The sequence below is a fragment of the Protopterus annectens genome, chromosome 1.part1 (assembly GCF_019279795.1).
Source record: "Protopterus annectens isolate FY-2018-M chromosome 1.part1, PAN1.0, whole genome shotgun sequence".
Classification (NCBI taxonomy): Eukaryota; Metazoa; Chordata; order Ceratodontiformes; family Protopteridae; genus Protopterus; species Protopterus annectens.
The window spans coordinates 1,448,179,973-1,448,187,187 of record NC_056726.1 but is presented as its reverse complement, the minus strand read 5'-3'; the positions used below and the strand labels follow the sequence as shown (position 1 = coordinate 1,448,187,187).

The 7,215-nt window shown below is 42.7% G+C and overlaps 1 non-coding gene across 1 annotated transcript; it reads left to right on the top strand.

Moving 5' to 3' along the window:
- Positions 1-1,992: 1,992 nt before the first annotated feature.
- On the top strand, positions 1,993-2,065 carry TRNAV-CAC. Its single transcript has one exon. It is a non-coding gene; the product is annotated as a tRNA-Val (tRNA).
- Positions 2,066-7,215: the final 5,150 nt, after the last annotated feature.

Below are 7,215 nucleotides of genomic sequence, written 5' to 3'. Positions count from 1 at the left end.
AATTTTAACCAGATTATGGCACCTGACAGAAAGTAACCATTGACTTTCTCCTCTTATCCTACCTGGTGAGAGGCACATCTGTGTGTCTCACAGTGGAGTCTTCTAGGGTAATATAAGTTTTGGGTGTATGGTAAGGCCTTAGTGTTTGCAAGACCCTGGTGTGTGGACTATGCATAGTCTGTGGTCTGTAGGTTTGTGGAGTTCTCATGTGTTTTTGCCTCTGAGGTGTCCATTGTTTGGGTTTTTGTTTTGTTGTGGACCTCCACTTATGTGGGTGTGTGTTGTGTATTTGCAGGTGATGTTTACTGACTCCATACACTGCAGGGCACCTATGTTTCTGCACAATTTGTTCTGGTGTGCACATTCTCCATTTGTCTGTCCAGTGGTTACCCTTCCCCTTATGTGTGTCACTTTGTCGTTCTGTAGTCCAGTCACAGGCTTTGCCCACAGTGGCTGCTGTTATGTATTTGTAATTCTGGTGTGAGTGGTGTAAATGCTGTAACATCACACACAAGGTTATAGACTTCACATCTCTGAGTGTACCTGTTTAGCAGGATGTCCATCATTGCACCACTACATCTGTTGTGGTCCTCAGACGGTTTGTGTTACTATGTTATTATGAGGCTACATGTTGACCTAGCTGTCAAACTGTCACAGACTGACATCTGGACAGGCCCATATATGACAGTCAGACAAAGGCCCACTCATGGAGACAGGTTACTAATACTGTTCTGCCAAACATAGACAGTTGGGAGACTAGTTTGGTATTTGCTTGCTTTCTCTTATGGGTATGATGTCTGCTTCTCCACTGTCTGCCATTGATGTTTTGACATGTCCCTTTTTTGTTTTGTAAATAGTTGGCAGGTGAATGCAATGTTAGGACAAACAAAACAGATATACGAGGCATACATGTGCTCCTTCTGTGACAACCTGTCATTCCAGGGGTATGGATGTTGTCAGTGCTGACACAATAAGGTGGCAGCCTTTTATAACCTGGCAATACAATGACCTTTGGGTACCTTGCTGTCCTACTAGGCACCATACCTCTCAACTTCTTAAAGCCAGACATCTGGACAAAGCCATAAATAATTGGGGGACAAAGACCTAAATATAGGGACGATTGTTAACTATTGGCCTTACAAACCTAGAAAGGTGATACAATAACAGGTTTTGCATTAGCCTGCATTTTTCTAAAGGGTATGAAGTCTGAAACTACAATCTGTCGTTGTTTTCTGACTTTAGTCTTTTGTGATTTGCCAATGATTTGCTAGAAAACCACAACTGCATGATAAACAGACCAAAAATATGAGGCAAACCTCTGCACATTCTGCAAAAAGTCTGTACAGTTGAGAGGTATGCTAGGCACTGTGTAGGTTACTCCAAGCAGTGTATACTGTCCATATGTGTGGCCCGCTGTCCCTGACCCATCCAGCTTTCCTGCTGTAACAGATATTGACTTCTGGACAGTATGTACAACTCCTACCGTAGGTGTAGTTGACATGCAAAATAGTTGGTACTGCAGTTCTTGAAACATGGACCCTGTCAACCACAGCACTGTACCTAGGCCACTAAGGGTCTATATTAGAAACTCGACTGCTTAGCTTGTCGTACGTCGAAATGTCGACAGCTAAACTGTGAAAGCTTAAAATTGCGAATGGCTGCAAATTTTTTCATCGGGAAAGAATTTGCTTAGCTGTCGGAAATTAAGATAAATGACAAACTCTAACAAAGTGGGGGGCTTCGTCCCCACACCCCCCAATGTGGGGGTCTTTGCCCCCGACACCACCCTAACTAAATATACTAACTCTGAGTTTGCTCTACATTGGAGAAAGGGCAAATTCCCAATAACGGCCAAGCAAATTCTTTCGAATGAAAACATTTGTGTTAGTGGCCGTTCACAGTTTTAAGATTTCGCCATTTAGCTGTCGATGTTTTGGCATTCAACAAGCTAAGAGGTCGAGCTTATAATATAGACCCCAGCCACTAAGAGTAGGTTCTGTAGTGTAGTGGTTATCACGTCTGCTTCACACGCAGAAGGTCCTGGGTTCGATCCCCAGTGGGACCATTATGCTAGTGCAAGATAAGGAAATTGGGGCAGGTGTGACGAAAGAAAAGCGATTTAATTCCAGTAACTAAATTTGTGGTTTCAGATGCCTTTTAACGAGTGGATGGGAGATCGTAGGTTTACCCCAGGGGTCATCTCTGTGTTACTACTAGACAGAGGCACAGTAAACTAATTCTATTATGTAAGGGGGTCTTCACTGTGTCACTACTAGACAGAGGCACAGTATTCTAAATCTATTCTGTACACTTTTGTACCATTACATGGGGTGGCGAAAGCCACATCACTATGGCTAGGCTTATAAATGCCCCAGGGCAGATAGCCTAGTACTAAACTATGAAACTATGAAACTATAAGACACGACAGCCAGAATTAAGTGCTGGCCACATCCTGACAATATTAACAACACGTATACATAGTTCATTGACCCCTGCATATTGTGGACATGCAACAAGTTATCAAGTTGATTGGGACAGCTGTGGGAATGTGTGCTCTTCTGCTAATACCCTACAAACATTAATGTTAGTGCATTTCCATGGGAACATGAGTGTGTTGGGCAGCACACCAGTCAACTGTACACATTTGCACAGACTGTGCTAATGTTGGCTTTACATTTTGGTTCCATTTAGCATAGTATTGTGCCTGTCTTGGAGAATACAGGCATATCACTAAAGACTACAGGTTAGACTGTAATGGCAGACATTTGGGTTTTAGACTTCTTACCCTTCAGAGCCTTAATGTAACTGCAAGACCTACTGTGATATTACTGTGTAAGTCTGTAAGGGAATATTTCATCATTGTCCCCATTTGTGGGCCTTTGCCCGACATTTCTTTATGGTTTTCTACAGCTGACTTGCTAGGTGAGGCTGAGGGGTGAGTATGGGACCCCCACATTGACATCCATGCATGTGAGTTAGTTAGCCACCCACATATACTGCAGTGAGATTTGTCACTTAGATGACTACTGCATACTCTGGAGAAGCCAGTATTGAGCAGACATTTCCTGTTGTCCCACATAGCTGTTGGTTGTCTGCTACTATCCCAGTAGGCTACTCCATTCCCTTGCATGCATGCAGTGATACCATAGCTATGCTACCACAATGTACTACTCCATTCATTTATTGTTAAGAAGAATGACTTATCTTGTGCCTGCAGCAGTTGTGAGGATGGTGCTTGAGGGCTGACTCTGTCGGAGGCACGCAGTACACCGCCTATACATGATAAGGTACAGGTAGTGTGATGTGTGTGGCATCCATTTTACTGTGTGTGTGAGTCAGAGAGAGGTGTCAGTCCCTGGGTCCCTACAGTGTCAGTGTGTGTGCTATGTGTTGCCTCTTTGCCAAGACCTGGGCATACTGGGAACACCTCCATTTGCCTACAGGACCAGGCTTAGGGTGTTCCTCCTCCAAGTCCCCCTGTGCATGTGGGGACCTTGGCAATGGTGGGGGGCTGTGTTGCCCTTCTCTGTGATGTTCCTGTCACAGCTGTTTCCACAGGATCATACTGTGTAGCATGGCACATACTATAAACATGTGTGCCCATGTGGCTGGAGAGTACTGCAGGGCTCCACCAGACATGTCAAGGCAGCAGAACCGTGACATGAGCATCCCAAACATACGCTCTACAATGATCTTGGTTTGTGCATGTGCCTCAATATGGCATTCTTCTGTGTGTGTGTGTGAGTGTGTGTGTGTACGTGTGTGTTCTTTTCTGATGGGTGTCATCATCCACGGCTCCAGTGCATAGCCAGCAAGCCCCACCAGATGGCCATATGGGATGTCCCCCCTGGCAAATGCCTGGTATAGCTGTGAGGTATGCCAGAAGTGTGAGTCATGATAACTACCAGGGCTTCCAGCACACACATTCATGATACTGCCCTGGGCATTGCACATGACCTGGCAGTTGATGGAGTGATAGCCCTTGTGGTTGATATAGACTCTACCCTCTTCACCAGGTGGTGCCTTGATGTGGATGTGCATGCAGTCTATGGCACCCAGTACCTCTGGGTAGTATGCTTACATGGTGGAAGAGATGCATATTGCTGGTCCACTCCTAAGGGGTGTTGGGGAAATATATGTACTCACCGGCATGTCTTCACATAACATCCAGGAACTGGTGGAGTACCCTGAATGCAGATGCCTGTGAGACCGCCATAATGTCCCCAGTAGGTCTTTGGAAAGTACCTATAGCTAGTATTCTTAAGGCTACACATACATTTGTTTCAGCTTGGATGGGTTCCCCTCTGTTGGCTCTGGGTCGGAGGTGAGGCCGGCACAGCTCAATGAGTTGCTGTAATATGTCCTTGTCCACCCTGTAGCACTCTATCTCCAGCTCATGTAGCCCCTGAAAGGTTACCTTGGGTCTGATCATTCCTCTCCTCAGTCTGGGATGGTTGTCAGCATCATCCTCATCACTGCCCTCAGTCTGCAGCACATACAGATGTAGCAAAGCAGCAGCAGCCCCTAACATTTTGTCAGTTAAAATTCCCGTGTGTGTATACCAATGGTGCAGGGTTTGCGGGAAAAAACAGACTGAAAGGTGTTTACATACTTTATACTGGTGTGCTGAAAATGCTGTCGGTGTGATTGGCTGACTATGATACATTCCACCTGCCAGCTATATTATTGAGGGGTTTGAATGGGCCACTGTGAGTGGCAGAATCCGTATTAGTGATTTGTAGTTCACTGCCTTTATTCTGCTATTTCCTTCTTTTTTTATATTTCCACTGTGTTTAAGCCCCATGGCACTCCGTGCAAACTGTTTTAGTTACTGTAAATATTGCTGAGCAGAAAAGGTCCTCCCCTGGACAAGAACATGCTCACCAGTTCTTGAAAGAGCTAAGCACAGCTAAGCAGCCTGAGACACACACTCTTGCTTAGCTGTGCTTAGCTGAGTGCAAATAGGAGCTGCAGAGCTCCAATGTGTTTACACCAAGCATGACACACACCCTTTTCATGTCAGATAATTCTTCTGCTTACACCACTACACTAGAACTCCTACACAGTTAGGTACCTGCGGACATGGTCTCCCATTTTGCTGTTCAATAAATTTAGCTCACTTACATATCCCACTGCCTTAGTCCATTATTACACCACTACACCGCAGCCTATGTCCTTAGCAACTACTGTTACCTGTTATTGTTTTGGTTCTGCATGCTACCCACTATAATGGCAAAATACATGATTCACATACAATTGTCTTTTTACATTTTCTTTTTATTTTCTGCATGATCTCGTTTGTGTGCTGCTGCGTTCCAATTAAACAGACGAAATCAGCCAAAAAAAAAATTTGATTTTTATATTTTTTAAACACTTTTGCATGCCAATGACCATATTTGGCCATTGGCATGCCTAACACTCAAGTCATGCCCCCATTTTGATTTTTGCAGAAATGCACATGGTTAGTAACTGAATACATTTCTGCAGCAGACATGGCACCAACACGGATGCCTGTCTGCTTGCTGAATTGCCTCATTTGCATGGTTTTCACCAGCAAATGAGGTGATTAGCATTATTCCGTCACATCCACGTAAGAATAGTGCTGGGGGCTCGTGCACTCCCCCAGCCTTGTTTACTGGATCGCACAGGCTCTGAACTCCGTGTTCAAGCTGTGCCAGTATTCTTACACAAAGTTTAGCTCCGTGTAAGCTTTATTAAATCCTTGGGATGGTTATGCATGCTTCTAATCTTAATTTATTTGAGAAGCTAATTGATTTATAAGAAATGCATTTAGGTTAGCTTCTTTAATGAAGGCAAAATAATAAGACAAAATTGGCCAGATTAAAGAAAGATATGAGGGAATGGAAATCAAATCAGAAGTAGACAAAAATCAGACAGTGACTGAATGTGCCAAAAAACAAAATAAATAATATAAGGAGAAGAAGCAGAAGGAAAGAAATGTTGAAAAGCCATAAATACAGTGGCAAGTATAGAGATCATATCTCTCAACTGTACAGTTATTTGCAGAATGTCCAGATTTTTGCCTCATATATCAGTCTTTCATAAAATTATGGTTTCTCTGGCAAATTAGTGGCAAATCATTAAAGCTTGACATTAGATAATAATGACAGACAAATGAGTTACATACTTCATATCCTTCAAAAAATCCATGCTAATGCAAAACATTATTCTGTCAACTTTCTAAGTTTGTAAGAGCAAAATTTAAAAGTTCTCCCTATTTTTTTTTTTGCCTTTGTCCCACTTTTATTTATGACTTTGTACAGATTCCTTGCCCTAACAGGTTAAGTGGTATGATAGAGAACTCCTGGAACCACCTCATGTTGATCAGGATTTGACTCAGAAATGGTTAAGGAGAGGTGAGTTGAAACCAAAGGTTAACAATGGCAGTCCAAGACAGTTGACTACATACATGCTGGTTTACAAAGTGCATTGAACATGTAGAAGTAACAGACAAATGTGGATTCTGTAAAAAAGAATTGGAAACAGTTGCACCTCGTGTTACTGGGTGTGATGTATACTCATGGCAGAAGGCACAATGATGTGGCAAGACTGTTGCACTGAGGTTTGTGCAAGTATTGCAATATAGGAGTAGCTGAGAAGCATTGGAAACATGAACCACAAAGCATTGTAGAGAATGATGAAGCATACATCACATGGAATCACCAATTACCAGCAGTTCAAAAAACTGATGCAAGAAAACCAGATATAGTAGTTAATGAAAAAGACAAGAGTAGCAGTGATCATTGAAATTGCTGCACCTAGTTATTACAGTGACTCATGTACTGAGAAAAAAAGTAATAAAATACCAGGATGTGCAGGCAGAAATGAAAGCAATATAAACAAAGCATACCCAGACAGTTTTAATAGTAGCAGGAACAATGAGTCTAATAAAAATAAAAGTCATATTTAGATATGCAACCCATACATGTAACTTTGTATGAACTGCAGAGGGAGTCAATTCTGGGCACACTGCAGGTACTGCAAAGAGCACTTTTGGCTAATATCAAAGACTGAAACAATGCTAATTTCATGAACTTGAATTATTCCATGACTTAGGACTGGGGGTCCATTCCCATCATGGCATTAGAAACCCATAAGATTTGGGGAAATTAAACTGAGAAAAAACAAACTCCAGTCTATTACTCTCATAAATAATAATGGAGGAAAGTCTAGGAAAGATGGAAAGTATAAAAG